The sequence below is a fragment of the Macaca nemestrina genome, chromosome 12, assembly GCF_043159975.1.
Source record: "Macaca nemestrina isolate mMacNem1 chromosome 12, mMacNem.hap1, whole genome shotgun sequence".
Classification (NCBI taxonomy): domain Eukaryota; kingdom Metazoa; phylum Chordata; class Mammalia; order Primates; family Cercopithecidae; genus Macaca; species Macaca nemestrina.
Genome location: NC_092136.1, coordinates 125,622,922 through 125,640,115, shown reverse-complemented (window position 1 = coordinate 125,640,115; position 17,194 = coordinate 125,622,922). Strand labels below are relative to the sequence as shown.

Sequence of the window (17,194 nt, the reverse complement as noted above, 5' to 3'; positions counted from 1 at the left end):
TCTTATTTTTTATTTTTCTTGAGATGGAGTCTCACTCTGTTGCCCAGGCTGGAGTGCAGTGGCATGACCTCGGCTCACTGTAAACTCCACTTCTGGGTTCAAGTGATGCTCCTGCCTCAGCCTCCTGAGTAGCTGGGATTAGAAATGCGTGCCACCGCACCTGGTTAATTTTGTATTTTTAGTAGAGACGGGGTTTGCCATGTTGGCCAGCTGGTCTCGAACTCCTGGCCTCAAGTAATCTGCCCACCTTGGCCTCTCAAAGTGCTAGGGTTATAGGCGTGAGCTACTGTGCCAGACCCAGAACCATTGTCTTTGAAGGGCTGTCAGCATCGATGCTATTTATAAGTAATTAATTTTTTTCTTTTTTTTTTAAATAGATAAATAGAGATAAGGGTCTTGCTACATTGCCCAGGCTGATCTCAAACTCTTGGGCTCAAGTAATTAGCCTGCTTGAGCCTTCCAAAGTGCTAGGATTATAGGCGCCAAAGCGATGGGCCAAGAGAAGAGGAAACACTTGGTTAGAAAATGTAAAAGCAAAACTAGTAACAGATTCAAGAGATGTTCATGTTCTTTGAATATATGTATGTATGTGTTTATTTTGTTGACAAGCACTTACATAAGCACGGGCCAAGCTTATCTTAATCCTCATACATCTTCTAAAGCTATGGCATTTATGAATAAGTATCAATTTGTAGAACAAATATTCTCCATATTACTAATATGTAATAGATTACACTACAAATCAGTAATTCATGTGTGTTCAAACTTTCACTGCTAATGCATGATAGTTGCTAACAACTGAAAAAATAAGAGAAAATTTTGACCTATGGGGTAGAATTCGCAATGATTTTTACCACAATGATGATGGTGATGAGAAAAATAATAACAGTTGATTTTTATATTGATTATGCACTTGTTAAATGTATAATAAATAATTAGTTATTGTTGGTTATGTCTGGGCCAAGTACTTTATATGCATTATTTCACCTAATCCTCAGAACAGATATAGAAAATAGGTACTTGGCTGGGCGTGATGGCTCACGCCTGTAATCCCAGCACTTCGGGAGGCTGAGGTGGGCGGATCACGAGGTCAAGAGATCAAGACCATCCTGGCTAACACAGTGAAACCCCGTCTCTACTAAAAATACAAAAAATTTAGCCGGGCGTGGTGGCAGGACCTGTAGTCCCAGCTACTCAGGAGGCTGAGGCAGGAGAATGGCCTGAACCTGGGAGGCGGAGCTTGCAGTGAGCCGAGATCATGCTGCTGTACTCCAGCCTGGGCGACAGAGCAAGACTCCGTCTCAAAAAAAAAAAAAAAAAAAAGAAAAAAAATAGGTACTATTATGGCCTTTTTTTTTCTTTTTTTTGAGACAGGGTCTCACTCTGTTGCCTAGGCTGAAATGCAGTGGTGCAATCACGGCTCACTGTAGCCTTAAACTCCTGGGCTTGAGATCCTTTTGCCTTAGCCTCCTGAGTAGCTGGGACTACAGGTGCACATCACCATGCCTGGCTAATTTTGAAAGTCTTTGTAAAGATAAGGTTTCACTACATTGCCCAGGCAGGCCTAAACTACTGACCTCAAGCAATCCTCCTGCCTCAGCACCCCCAAAGTGCTGGGATTATAGGCTTGAGCCACCGCTACACCTATTACTGTTTCTTAGATGAGAAAATTGATGCACAAAGCCCGTTAAGTGATTTGTCCAAGATGCGAGTTAGTTTTAATAGCATTCCTTGCTTCTGATACAGAAAACATTCACAATTGATAAGGAACTGCAGGTGTGGAAACCAAGCTGATGAATAATAATGATGCCCATTATGAGTGAAGCACAGTACCAGGTGCATTTTATACATCTTAAATCCTCAAAACAACCTGGCAGCCTACGGAGCATTTACACCTGTTGTACTGGTGAGGCAATCTGCCCAACTTCCTACAGCTTTTATGGACAATGGACCAAACAGAAGACCTCTGCTACCTCCAGGGACTGGTCATTATATCCAAATCTTGTTGGTCCAACCTGCACTAGGGCTGTTAAAGTTGTCAGAACTTGCTCTAACAATGCCAGCCGCTTAGAGACTCTGACAGACTGTAGTTCATTTTTCCTTTGGAGAGGAAGAAGAGAAATTCTACCACGGAGACTTAGTGATTGGCCCAAGTCCACACCGCAGACAGGAGGATAATGAGGGAGCTGGGATAAATTATACTGGACAGGTTCCCCAATTCTCAGCTTGGTTTTTTTTCTATGAGACCATCCAGCCTCGAATAACTCATTCGTTAGCTCCCTATCCTTTGCAAATATCCCCAACTCCTTGCCATTTTCTTTCAGGCCCTTTGCTTTCTTTCATATCCCAGACAGGGGCTTCTTTGCCACATGTACCCTAATGACAGGGAAGGTAGCATTGTGTCTGCTTAGCGCCGGGCTCCCGTACAGGCCTTTCTCTTTCTTGTAAAAGGATCTCCACATTCTTTGCTAGTGCAAAGAAGATGTGGAAAGTCACTTTCTCCTGACCTGGTATATGGGTAAATCAATCTAGCATCACAAACCCAGTAACAGAGTTAGGTGATCTGTGTGTAATGGGTTTAGGCAGTGAGTCTCCGGAGCTTAGCCAGTTCAGCATAAAAAAAGCCATAGAAATCCCTCTCTCCGTGAAATCCTCTTGCACACAATTCAGGAAATGTACAAGACAGTGAGAATACAGTCAACCTATTGGAATTTCTTTTTCAAAGACAAAAATAGATTGCAAAGGAAAATTGTTGATTGCCAACCTTCCAGCCTTGTCAGGAGAGTTATCCTGCAGTCAGTCACTAGATATAAAATTCCTAAGGCCTGGGGGATGGTCAGGTAATTTAATACCATGTCAATATTAAGTTACATCATAAATAATTGGAACTTCCTGAATATTTAACAAGAACTTTGTTGTGTAAATTTGGAAATCATCCAAATTGAGACAACTGACTTACGTTATTGTTTAGCCCTCTGGGTCTAACTCATTGTGGGAGTTTAGTTGTTTTGAACTTTGGTCTTTTTAGCAGAGAGTAGAAAGAAAGGAGTTAAATCAATTGACTTTTAGATAGTCAGTTTCCCTTCCTTTTTTGGTTTTAAATTGATTATTGCTTTTTTCTCATGTAAATAAGATCAAATAAAAATCCAAAGTCATAACCAGGAGAGAAATGTGTGAAATCGCTGTTTAGTTTGCAAGCTTTTAGCAGACTAAGTCAGCTTGGTGATGACCAACTTTGACCACTCTTGCAGTTGCTAAATGGGCACTTTCTGACATTTGCTACAACTGTCAGATCATTTCTAGTCCAAGAATATTCTAGAGGCTCATAATGCTCATTTGAGTTGGCATCAAATTCGAGACAATAAGATTTGAGTTTCTTCTGGATGGGAATCTGTAATTAAGGTTTCATAAACCATGAGACATAGTACAAATATAAAGATTAATTATTATTATTGTCACCTAAAGAATAAAATCCCAAGTTCTTATCTACCATTCAAACCCTCTCCCATGCAGCCTCATCCTATCTTACTAACACTGTCTCCCATTGCTTCTCCCAATCCCTCCTTGGCAATGGTCTCCACCTTTTTACTTCTCTCTCAGTATTTCCCAGCTTCTAGACTTAGGCTAAGTTCTCCTTCCTCCTTGAAGCCTTCCTTCCTCTACTTCAGTAGCAAGTTATTTCTGAAGCTACCATTTACTGAGATCCTACTCCATGTCAGGTACTGTGCTAGAAATGTGATGCATTATTTCATTTAACTCTTGAAAGGTAGATGTAACTTTCACATTAAATTTTTTGTTTGTTTTGGATAAGTAGCCTATTTGCATGGTTCAAAAATCAAGACAGTATAAAAATCTACACTTTTTTTTTTTCTAAGATGGGGTTTCACTCTGTCACCCAGATTGGAGTGCAGTGGCACCATCTCGGCTCACTGCAGCCTCGACCACATCAGCCTCCCAAGTAGCTGGGACTACAGCTACACACCACCATGCCTGGCTAATTTTGTATTTTTTGTAGAGATGGGATTTTGCCATGTTTCCCAGGCTGGTCTCAAACTCCTGGGCTCAAGAGATCCACCTGCTTTGGCCTCCCAAAGTGCTAGGATTACAGGCATGCACCACTGCGGCCAGCCAAAAGATTTAAGTTTAAAAGTATCTTATCCACCTTCCACTATAAGTAATCATTTTTAAAGATATTCTTTGAATAGCTGGGTATGGTAGCATGTGCCTGTAGTCCCAGCTACTCAGGAGGCTGAGATGGGAGGATCACTTGAACCTAGGAGGTAGAGGCTGCAATGAGCCGTGATCATGCCACTGCACTCCAGCCTGGGCAACAGAATGAGACCCTGTCTTAAAAAAAAAAAAAAATGGAAAGAGGTCTTCTTTGGTTCCTTCTAGTGGTTGTTTACACACACACACACACACACACACACACACACAAATCAGTAAACACAAATATATACTCTTATTTTCTACCTCTTAGAAATTAGAGCATAATACTGCCCGTAAGATGTCCTGTACCTCTCTCTCTCTTTCTTCCTCTTTTCTTTTCCATTTATTCTAGAGTACCTTCCATAGCAGTTCTCTGAGAACTTCCCTTTTCTTTTCTCAGTGGCACAGTATTCCATTGTGTGGATGTAGTTCTTGATGGTGGACGCCTGTATTATTTCTAATCTGCTATAAACAACAATGCAGTGAGTGGATTTTTCATATGAATGCAAGAGTATCCATAGGGCAAATTTCCAGACTCGGGCTGCAGGATCAAAGGGTAAAAGCATGCTACATTTTGATAAATATTGTCAAATTTTCTTCCCTGGAGGTCATACCATTTTTCATTCCCACCAGCAATGTATGAAAGTGCAACACACATATCACTATCTATAGTTTATATATGAGAAAACTGAGGCACAGAAAATACAAAATTAACTGGTTAATAACATTCAGGCTGGACCTCAAACTTGTGCCTGGCTGTATTCCTCTCATTTGGTGTATATCAGCTAGTGACTTGCACTGTTACTTGTTTTATATATACATAGGCCTAAACTTTCTAAAGCTTTATTATAAACTCTTTAGGTTTATAACAAAGAGTTTCTAATAAACAGAGGCTGGTCAATCACAGGTGAGAGTAAGGGAAAAAGGAAATAGCATAGAAAAAGTTGGGAAACAGATGCAAGGCGATGCACTGTTATGAGGCCATTGCATTTGACAAGTCACATGAGACCCATCTGGGCCCTCAATAGGTGCTTCTGCTTGGCCACGAGGGATGGTTGCAGACAAGTAGTGTGGACAAGCCATGCCTTGGAGCAGTCCATGGATAGAGAATGGGAGAAGGAGTTTATCTGTTGCCCTGCCCCCATTCCCTCCTCACATAGGGGGGATAACACACTGCATTTTCTTTCTTCTTGTTTTTTTGTTTTTGTTTTTTTTTAAATAGAGATGGGGTTTCTCAATATTGCCCAGGCTGGTCTTGAACTCCTGGGCTCAAGCAATCCACCTACCTTGGCCTTCCACAGCACTGGGATTACAAGTGTGAGCCAAAACGCCTGGTCTCACACTATACTTTTGAGTTGTGTTGCTCAGCCCTCTCAGAAGCTCCTGGAGGAGCCAGATTTCAAGCTCTGCAGTGCCTAGAAATGGTGCGAGGGATACTGAGTGGGTCACTGCAGGGTCTTGGAGACAGGTGAAGCTAAGAGAGTCTGATGAGGCCACATAAGATGTTTTTCTTTTTCTTTTTTCTTTTTTGAGATAGGGTCTCACTCTGTCATCTAAACTGGAGCACAGTGGCGCGATCGTGGCTCACTGTAACCTCTGTGTCCTGGGCTCCAGCGATCCTCCTACCTCAGCTTCTTGAATAGCTGGTATTACAAGTGCATGCCATTACACCCGGCTAATTTTTTATAATTTTTGTAGAGACAGAGTTTCACCATGTTGTACAGGCTGGTTTTGAACTCCTGGGCTCAAGCAATCTATCTGCCTCGGCCTCCCAAAGTGCCGGGATTACAGTTGTCAGCCGCCACGCCCAGCCAAGATGTTCTTAATACAGGTATTTCCTTGTATGTCTTTAATTTTGGGCCTTATACCTAAAACGTGCTCAACAAAAGTTTGTGTGTGTGTTTTTTTTTTTTTGCAATTTATTTATTGAAAATTTATACATATATTGTTTGGCTGTAGAATTCTAAAATCATATTTTCCAAAATGTTTTTATTCCAAATCATAGAATAATTATAGCAAAGGAATACATAAGTCATTCAATTTGCTTCTCAATGTGTTAAACACAGAGAGAATTATTTGCTCATTTGGTAAATATTACCTTGTCTGCTTCTTCACCTTCTTCATCATAAACACCATCATCAACTTCAATAGCTTCTCCAGTCAAGTATGACACTGATCCTAGGATTATACACTCACGTAAAAAGTGACCTATTTTTGAGGTCTGTGCATCATCTCCACTCTCAGGAGCTTCAGGAGGGGCAAAAAAATTAAAGAAAGAGTCACTGGAAACTGTGTTAGTCACAGTACGAACTGTCCCACTTCCCTTGTTTTTCTGCTGCTTCTTAATAGTTTTCAAAGTGACATCCTTTCCTTTTTTCCAATCTGTCTGGCACTCTGTACAACCCGTAATTTCTCATCCATTAAAAGAAAAGGGATCAAAATCATCTGGTCCTGACCTCATCCTGTATGTCTTTGTTAGCACTTCATTTGTAAAATAGTCATTGGGTTCACAGTGAAACTCTAAGACAAAGCTCATAGGCTGGCCAGCAGCTGAGAGCTTCACTTTAGTATCTTTCAAGTGTTTCAGAATAGGTTCATCATGTTGCTGAACCATATCACTGAACAAGTCAACATCCTTTAAAACAGTTAACCAAAATTCAGGACTTCCTTTGGGGTCTTCTTTTTCTTCATCCTTTTCCTCATCTTCGATCTTGGCCTTTTCTTTCAACTCCTCCAAAATCTCATCTTCTTTATTTGATTTCCATTCACATTCTTCTTCCGTGGGTTCATCAATTGCATTAATAATCTCAAATCGCTTATCAAGTAGAGGCTGATAGAGAACAGCATACTTCCTTTCAAGACTGTGAACTTCCTCATAGAATTTGGTTTCTATCTGTGCACACTTAATTTAACTTGCAGGTTTTTGAGAGTATTCACTCGTCTTTTAACTACCCTAGGCAGGCTTTCAATATATCCTGTTGGTGTTTCTACCAGACCATCAAGTGTTTCTTGAAGGGCTGCAAGAATCTGAGGATTTTGCATCATCTGAACAGTTAGCTGACATGCTTTGATTTTTGTTTCTTCACTAGTTTCTTTTTCTTTTACTTCTTCAACATCATCCAAATCTTGATCAAGTTCAGATTGTCAATGTCTGCCATGTTGTAAGAACTCCAAATATCGGCGGCCAGTATGGGGAGCCAGGAGACCTGAGCTGCGCAGGCAGTGACTCAAGGCGGCAGTGGTGGCAGGAGGAGCAGGAGGTGGCACCGCGAGCAGATGGTGCTAAAAAAGAACCAAAGTTTTTTAACTGATCAATTTATTTGAAGTGATATTAATAAAAATACTTCCCATTATTGTAGGGAGACATTAATGTGTAATAATTAAGAGTTCAGCCTCTAGACACAGACTACCTGAGTTTTAATATGAGCTCTGATACTGATTGTCAATGCACTTCATATCTCAGTTTTCTCATTTGTAATAATGGGACTAATGCTTAAAATAATACTTAGTGCACAGAAGGAACTTATATATATAAGCAGTAACTGTTATTATTATAAATAGCTTTTATCCAGTGTTTGCTACTTGCCAGTCACTGTATTAACTGCTTTGTGTGTATCATCTCAATTAATCCTCCCAGCAAACCACTGAAGTAGGTCCTATTAACAACTCTATATGAGGTATTATTACTCTTTACAAATGATGAAGCCACTTACTACTTTACAAATGATGAAATCAAGACTCCAAGAGTTTAAGTTATTTGACCAACATCAAATAAGGTACAGTCAGAATGTGATACAAGTTTGTGGACTCTAGTTACTCTATTATGTTATTCTTGGAGAACCAATTTTAACATGTATTTAGTATTATAAAAGCACCTACTTCAGGCCTGGAATGTATTAAATGTCACTTAGTATCTAACAACCTTCCCACCTCATCCCTGAGGACTTGAGTACTTGGCTCATTGTATTTCACTTATCAGTCTCTCAGTTCCTTCAATATGTCCCCTGATGGCATAAATAGCTACACCACATCATCTACCAGCACCGGTTAGCATACTAGATCCAATCATTTCCTGGAACTATTCTAATGAAATGGTAAACTCTGGTTATTATCAAAGACCTCTTGGTTCTTTCTTACTCAATCCTGTAACAACAGCTCTTTAATCTCATACATATCTCCTTTTCTTTAATCTGTCATTTCTTCCAGTCTATTATACTTCTCAAACCTCTTCCACCTTTTCCACTGCCTGGATTCTATGATTGATGATTTAAATATTTTCTTACCAATACCATGTGTTATTTTCCTTCTTGTACAACCCCCAGAAAAACTTCAAAATTGGGTTGGTGTTATGCTTTTCCCCTTCTACCTGAATGATTACATTTTGATGGAGAAAACCACATAATCATGCAAGCTCCATCACTATACACTAATGGTCTCCAACCTCAGCCAGGACCTCAGCATCACTTATCAATTCTCTGATTTTTCAACTCTCATTTTTCCTAATGACTATTCCAAACCTTCACCACCTTCTTCAAGCATCCTTCTCAAGTCCCATACCTTGAGTTCAGTAAACAACGTTTGCTCCAAATTCATCAAGATAATTGGGGGCGTTAGTTATTGGAGTTTCAGAGATCCATCCTTGGCTACAACTTTCTGGTTCCATATTCTTCTTGAGAGATCGCTTCCACTTTAATGGCATAAATACTACTTTATGCTGATGACTTTTAAATCCGTATTTCCACTTGGAGTTCTCTACCTAGTGGACATCTGTGGTTGGAGGCCCCATAGTGTCTTAGTCTGTTTCTGCTGCTATAACAAAATGCCTTAGATTGGGTACTTTTTAAGCAACAGAAATTTATTTCTCATAGTTCTGGAGGTTGGGAAATCCAAGTTCAAGGTGCCTATAGATTCAGGGTCTGGTAAGTGCCCGCTCCTTACAGATGGTGACCTCTCTGTGTCCTCCCATGGCAGAAGGGACAGAAGGGGCTAGCTAACTCCTTGAAGCCCTTTTATAAGGTCATGAAGCTTGCTCATGAGGGTTGTCTTCATGACTTAGTCAGCTTCTAAAGTTCTCACCTCTTAATACTATCATATTGACAATTAAGTTTCTTTCTTTTTTTAGATGGAGTCTCACTCTGTCACTCAGGCTAGAGTGCAGTGGTGCAATCTTGGCTCATAGAAACCTCCACCTCCTGGGTTCAAGTGATTCTCCTGCCTCAGCCTCCTGAGTACCTAGGACTATAGGCATGCGCCACCATGCCTGGCTAATTTTTTGTATTTTTAGTAGAGATGGGGTTTTACCATGTTGGCCAGGCTAGTCTCGAACTCCTGACCTCAAGTGATCCTCCTGCCTCGGCCTCTCAAAGTGCTAGGATTACAGGCATAAGCCACCACACTGGCCAACAATTAAGTTTCAACATATGAATCTGGGGGAACACATTTAGATAATAGTATACAGGTACCTCAAATTCAAAAGGCTCCAAATTGAACACATGATTGTTTCCCTGAAACCTGTATGTTCTGCAGGACATTACTGTCTTTCTTGGTGCTGTGGGGGTAGGGAGAGTAACCACTCTCCATCAAAGCTAGCAGGCTGGGCTCATCCTTGAGTCCTTTCTCTTCTTTACCTTCCACATGCAATCAGTTTCAAGTCCTGCCAAAATTTCCTCATGTTCTTGAAGTTTATCCCCACTTCTCTGTCCTTATTACTATCTTCCTAGTGCACTCTCTTGATTGAATTAAACTGCCTGCACTGCTTCAAAGCTTCCAAATTTTTTGACCTCAGGCTTGGCTCCCTCAAATCTATCTGCAAAAGATCACTGTTGCTAGGCGATCTTTCTAAGCACAAATCTGACTACATCACATTCCCACGTAAAATCCTGCATGGACTCCCCATTACCTGCAGGATGAAGTCCAAGCTTCTTGGCATGACATACACGGCCATCTGTGACCTGGTTTCAGCTTCTTTCTGCAGTGCCTTCACTTACCAATCCCTACCTGACCCCTCACACTTAGGCCACAGAGAAGAGCTTGCAGTTCCCTTGATCTACAGTGTATTCATAATTGCTTGCCTCTATGCCTCTATTACTTTTCTTTCTTTCTTTCTTTCTTTTTTTTTGAGACTGAGTTTCACTCTGTCGCCCACGCTGGAGTGCAGTGGCGTGATCTCAGCTCACTGCAACCTCTGCCTCCCGGGTTCAAGCGATTCTCCTGTCTCAGTCTCCAGAGTAGCTGGGATTACAGGCACCTGCCACCATGCTTGGCTAATTTTTGCATTTTTAGTAGAGATGGGGTTTCACCATATTGGCCAGGCTGGTCTCAAACTCCTGACCTCATGATACGACCGCCTCAGCCTCCCAAAGTGCTGGGATTACAAGCGTGAGCCACCGTGCCTGGCCACGCCTCTGTTACTAATGTCCCCTCTGCCTAGACCATCTTTCCACTCCTTCACCTTTATCTAGCCAACTCCTACTATCCTTTAAGACTTAGTTCGTGGGTCACTTTTGGTAAGACTTTCTTGGCAAGCCTTTCTCGCAAGCTCCATACAGGGTAGGCAACACTGACCTTGTGTTCACACAGCTCCCTGTTGATTGCACTGAAGGCGTCTCCTTGTACTTATCCGTGTGTGTGTCTGTATCACAGTTAGATTGTGAGCTCTTTGAAGCGTGGGACGGCACATTGTTTCTTAATGTTGAACAAATGGATGAATGATTCATTAACGAAAAACAGTTTTACACCTGAAATGATTTCTCCGCTTTACAAAAAAAGGGGGAGAGGAAGTAATTAGTGTCAACAAACATTGTAATTATTTCTCAGTCTGACTATGATTAACAGCAGGTATAGTGAATTCAAATGGCACTGTGAGATCTGGAGATGCGCAGAGTGCATTGTGTCCCAGGAGAAGAACCTGGAATTCTCTGTAGCCACAATAAACTTGCAAGACTTCTATTACATCCACACAAAACTCTCATTTGAGTTAAATCCTCTATGTTCATAGAAGGTCTTACTTGCTGAATGAAAAATCGTTTACTACACCTTGTTAATAACATACAGATTCTTGGTCTCAATAAGTGAACAATGGAACAGTGGAGAACAAACTAGAGTTAAGAGTTATTTTCCGGCTGGGTGCCCTGGCTCACGCCTGTAATCCCAGTACTTTGGGAGGCCGAGGTGGGTGGATCACCTGAGGTCAGGAGTTCAAGACAAGCCTGGCCAACATGGCAAAACCTCGTTTCTACTAAAAATACAAAAATTAGCTGGGTGTGGTGGCACGTGCTGTAATCCCAGCTACTCGGGAGGCTGAGGCAGGAGAATCGCTTGCACCTGGGAGGTGGAGGTCGCTGTGAACAGACATCGCGCCAGTGCACCCCCAGCTTGGGCGACAGAGTGAGACTCCGTCTTAAAAAAAAAAGTTTTGTTTTTTTTTTTTCCTTCCTGTACTGTCTTTCTTTCCAGGGGCTTCACAAAATCCCTGAATCTAGCTAATGCAGAAAGCTAACCTGCTTGAACAATACCACACTTCCAAGTATTTCTTTTTAAAATTCTTATAAGAAGGTAAGGGAGGACTGGCATATTTCTCCTGAAGTTCAGTATCGAGTATTTATAAACTTAACTATTATTAAGGCTCCTTTTGTAGTTAAACTAATAGTAAGCAATGATGATGGGAAAAAAGAGCTAACTGCTAATAATAATAATTGATAAAGAAGTTACAGTCCTTGAATGCCCACTGAGTGGCAGGTGCTTTTCACGAAGTATCATATTTATGCCTTACAGCATCCTTTTGAATAGAAATTTATTTTTCCTTTTTCTGTTTGAACAACTGAAGTTCATTGAGCTCAGATAACTTGGGGCAGGTCCAACGGACGAGTTGGGAAGACTCTGGGGCCAAAGGCCACCAGGCCACACCACGCCTCTCCTAGCCCTGAGTTTTGCTACCTGCTTACGTGCATGTGCAGGCAGGGCGGGTGGGTGGTGGGTGAGGAATCAGATGAAGCCGCCTAAGGAACTAAACATGTGGAGTGGTGGAAAGGCGAAGGAGGTATAAGCGGTGGGCCGCTGGAACCCTAAGAGAGACTAGGCAAGAACCGGCAGAAGGGATGCACCCGTTGGCGGCTCAGAGATCTTAGGTAGAGAGGCGAGGGGCGGGGCCGGAGCGAGACTGGGGCGGGGCCTCGGGGACGGAGTCGACCATTTGGGGACTTGCCAGAAGAGCCGCCTCTCCAGAGGAATGAAAGGTGAGGGGAGCGTGAGTACAGGCATGATGGGAATCTCCGTGACTTGCTAAGGCAACTCATCCTTACCTGTCCTACACCCAAGAATAGGCACTTTTATGCTCCCCTGGGGTATCTCTCTTGCAGAATAGGCAGGTCAACGACGGGCAGAGGGTCCTGCAGATAGCGTGCCCCCCTCCGCCACTTGGTACGGCCCGTGCCCCCGCCGCTGATCTGGCAGGCTGCGCGCGCACCCTTCGGCGGGGCGCGGGCCGGCGGGGCGCAGCGGCCTCTACGGCCCGCCTCCGTCTGCTTCTCCCCGGTCCCTCCTCCCGCTGCTCGCGTGCTCCGGGCCGGCCCAGCACCCGCCGAGTTACGCGCCCGCGCTCCTCGGCGGGGAGGAGCGCGGCCGCGGGGGCGCGCCCCGGTGACTCCGCCCCCCCAGCACCCCTCCCCTGAGCCCGGGAGCCCGGCTCGCGCGGCTAGGTGCGAGGAGACCCGGGACCCCACGCCCGCCCGCCCTGCCCAGCGCCCCCGTCCCGGCGTGCGAGGCGCCGCTCCCTCCTCTGCCCTGCGCGGTGCATGGAGGGGCCCGTTCGGATCGCAGCCGCCGCCACCGTAGCCGCCGCCGCGCGCGCGCGGGGGGATGACCTGGGGGTGGCTTTCCGAGCCGGCTGCCGCGCAGGAGGTCTGGAGGCTTAGCCAGCCCCGCGGAGAGGTGCGGGGGCGGGGGTCCCGCCGCAGGGTTGGAGGGGGGGTGGCGCGCGGGCACTGGGCTTGGGGGGCCTTGGCTTAGGGGGCGGGAGGTCCCGGGAGGGCGTGGGGGTCCAGGGCTGCGCGCGGGGTTTGGATGCTGATGCGTGCCGGGCGGGGAGCCCCGGCGTTCCGCGTCCTCGGGCGCTCGGAGCCACCTCGCGGGAGGAGGCGGGGTGAGGTGTCAGTGACACGACGAAACCTCTTCTTGACGATGGTCCTCGGGGGCAGGTGAGATGCCGCAGAGTGGGGAGCTAGGGCGCCCGGGCGTTTTCCCAAGGGAGCAGGGTCCCTGGCCTCTCTCAACTTCCATCCCCGCAGAGCGCCCGCGAGAGACAGTGATTTATGTGTAGGGAGAAGCAGGAGAAATTTCCTGCACAATGTATCTTTCTCTGCCTTCACAACACTCAGTGACTTCCCAGCCCCAGGGAGTGTATTTTTCCTTCTCCTCTGTAAAGCTTTCTGTGGATTGCATTATCATTTGCTAAATACATTACAGCTCGCTATTTATTTCAGTCGGCAGCTTCCAGACCTTTGTTGCTTTCTCTCCACATCTAGGAATTTCAGCAATAAATCACTGAGGGGGATAGATAGACTCTCTTGCCCTTCCCTTCATTGTTCTCCCTAACCCCACCAAATCAGGTGGAAGGCTCTCCAAAAGGAGCTGTTTCCAGAGTGCCTGCCCTTCCTCATCAGGACGACAGAGGGTGGCAGGTGCTTTAAGGGCAGACTGCTTTGCAGTGGGAATCCAGAATTTAGGGAACCTCATCAACAGAAAGTCAGCCTTTGTGTCCCAAACCAGACACCTTGAAAAACGGGAGGTTGGACTAAAAGCTCACATGAGATTTATTTTCAGGCCTATGCCAGTAAAGATGAAAGAGGCCAAGTCAGAGAATTCTGATTCCTTTCTGCACTGATGACATAACCCTTACATTCCCAACTGACACTTGGCATACCTAGTGGACAGTGTCTCCAAGGAGAGGAAGGTGGGGAGGATGTTAGAAAATGAAATGAGTTTATTGTCAGCATAATTCTGAACATTCTATGACATTTTATAGTCACCCTCAGTCTGTTTTTAGCTGAAAATTTGGGGATAGTTCAACTTTTAGGATAAGATGAAAGAAAACCTTCAAAAAATTTTCTAGAAATTTTAAATTAGTGCTTAACTAGATAGCATTCTTCGGAACCCGGGAAGCATCAAATACTGCAGTCTCTGTTACGCACATGTTGGAATGAACTGCCTCACACTTGAAGTTATATGAGAAGGATGGAGAAAACCTGTTTCATTTTGTAAAGACGTGCCCTGGGTGTGTGTCTGGCAGTGTGTAGAACAGAAACATTTATATTGCTATTAAGAAACACACAAATGTATATTGTTTAACTTTCATGCAAAAACTTCCCAGTGTTTGGGAAATCTGTCTGTCTTTGAATGGTTTAGTCAGCCAGGAAAATCAGTTACTAGAGGTACTGTGCTGTTGTTTGTGTAATAACTCACTTGGGATGCTTTGATTGATTGCCATGGTTCTCATCAACCTCCTCTTCTGTGCAAAGTACTTAAACAGCTCTGACTCTCAAGCCTTCAAGTACAAAGAACCCTTAGGACTTGGATACTGATCTAGCTTGTGTAGCTTGGCTTCTAAATCTGTCTTATGCCTTGCTTTCTTTGCAGGTGGTTTGACTTTGCAGGAAAGGAATTAAGTTCACTTTAAGATAGGACTTTCTGCCCCAGATCGTCGAGGTATATACAGATGAAGGCAGTAGGTGGGAATAGGAACTTCTGTCCTAGGGCTTTGCTCTAAAGAGGGCAGGTAAAAATTTGTTGACTATTTATTTCTTGGGCTTTCTTCTTCTTTTCCCACTTTGCCCATCTGCCTTCATGACTTTGTAGACAATTTCATGTATGGTTTTGTCGAAATGTAAGTTGAAGTAAAATTTTCCTTCTGTAGAATTTTTTTATTTTCGCGAACATTTGGACTAAAATTGGTGATTGTTTCTAAGTTAAATGCTAGGGAAATGATTTCAGGAATTAAATATTATCTTAGTAAAAATCAGGGAAGGGTTAGAAAATAAATAATGAATTGAAAAATGTGTTGCTTTAACATGTAATGACATGAGCCAGTGCCCTGTGATCAGCTGTGGCATGATGTAGAAGTATGGGTAAGGCAACACAGTGGAGCTGTAGATGAGCTGTGTACATGGTAGCCCCCCTCTTTTAAGTAAATGAACTTAATACAAACTAATTAGATTAGAAACAGAATTTGGAGTCTGGTTGCCAAATATGTTGCTTTGAAGGACTTGCTTTCTTACAGTATTTTTTTGATGGGGAATTTTTTTCAAGAAATTTCGTGAACTTGAATTCGAGAATGTTTTTACTTAAATTTTTATATTGTGTGTAAACATTCCATGTGATAAGTTGTTGTTGTGTATTTGGCACTCATTGACTTTCAACAGCACAGGGGAGGGCTTTACTTGATTCTCTTCTATTAAAAATAAGGGATGGTGTATGGAATATTCTTAATGTCCCTTGAAAAATATTGGATTCCAATTAAATGAAAAACTGGTTTGTTGGTTTTTTTTTTTTAATCCTTCAAGTTTTCCCTCATTGTTTGTGCTCTTTCCTCCATTGTCAGGCTTAAAACATACAGTATCATTGTCGTCTGTCCCCTGAATAATGGTCCTGAGGTGATATTATTAATGTGGCTTTTTAAAATCAAGCTAATTATACTTGCCTAAAAGAGCCACATGTGTGTGATTCTAGCTGCCTGGTGCCTTTTGAGAGCCCTGGAGACAAGCTAGTGAATAGAGCTGAAAATTCATTCTGTATTTGATTAAATGGAACAGACTCGCTGCTCCTTACCCCAGCAGGGGCTATGAGATCTCTTGATCCCCGAAGCGGCTCCAAGACCCTGGGAATTCCATTAGCGAGCACCTGAGGAATTTCTGCCCTGCAGTGCCTTTTTTGTATGTGTGTATGTGTGTGTGTGCAGAGGGAGTGGAGCAGAGCGGGGATTGGGGGGATGTGGGCAGGGGGGAGTTGAGGGGGTGGAGGGAAGGCTACATTAGAAGACTCCATATGTTGGCAGATCTAAAATCAAGGCATGACTTAACAGCTTATCTTGTAAGAGAAAAGCCCAACCCAAAGGCAGATTGCTAGTCCAGACTTTATTACAAGCAGGACTGCAGTGATGTGTGTTTAGCGCTGAAGTGAACTCCAGTGTAAGTACAGAAAGTGGCTTCTCTGCTTTCCCTCCGAAGCACAAGCTTATACACGTTGCAGACTTGGTAAGTTTTCTTTGAATGATCTTTTGATAAATATGTAAAATTATCTTACTGTTTGGTCTTGCCTGTAAAGGCTGATGTATCGTTTTAGTAACTTTCAAACTGAGAGCAAAATCAGACTTCATGTGAAACAAATTGTTTTGCAGTGATGAAATGCTTGTTTGAATAGGCATATTTTAGTTTACTCTTGATAGAATTTGATTGTTTCTGTTACATTATTATTATTATAGAATTCTAATTTAGATTGTCTTTTCTGTTGTCTTTTTAAGAATTCTATCATTTCTAGTGTTTTTGAGGCATTACTTTGCAGACTTGCTAGCAGCGCCAAGTAAATGAAAACGTATCTGCCAAAAACATTCTGTATAATCTTTGGAGCAACATTTTTGAGAAACATTAGTGTGTCTTCCTTCCCAAGTCTCTCTTCCCGTGCCTCAAATAATGTTTGGGCACAACCTTTTTTTCAGAATATTAGCCCAGTTTGTTTCTTGTGTACTTTTCAAGGAAAACCAGTTCCGAATGGTGGATAGTGTAGTTAATTGGTTTTCGTCTACCAAGAATGTGAATTCCAATGCTCCTAGTTCTCAGCTAATGCAGAAAGCAGTAGCATATTTGATGGTTCATTTGATATATTTTGTTTCCAAGTAAAATCATGTTGTAAATAGTGCACAGCCTTTTCCGTCCTGCTCCCATGTAGCCCTCTACCAAATTCTCCTCACAATACAGTGTGTTTAGAAAATAAAGAA

General features: G+C 43.1%; 1 protein-coding gene and 1 pseudogene across 5 annotated transcripts in view; one reads left to right on the top strand and one right to left on the bottom strand.

Moving 5' to 3' along the window:
* The window catches only part of LOC105476247 (cell adhesion associated, oncogene regulated), a 243,450-nt gene that overhangs the window by 127,144 nt on the left and 99,112 nt on the right, over window positions 1–17,194 (top strand). For 2 of the 5 annotated variants that reach the window (XM_011731984.3, XM_071076036.1), the window contains exon 1: window positions 12,842–13,137. The exons of 1 other annotated variant lie outside the window; for it this stretch is intronic. The gene's annotated coding sequence lies outside the window, so the exon portion shown is untranslated. Of the gene's footprint in view, window positions 1–12,841; window positions 13,138–16,241; window positions 16,455–17,194 lie in introns of those variants that run through there. 2 more of the 5 variants (XM_071076039.1, XM_071076037.1) reach the window with 2 other exon arrangements.
* On the bottom strand, window positions 6,146–7,382 carry LOC105476248 (nucleosome assembly protein 1-like 1 pseudogene; annotated as a pseudogene).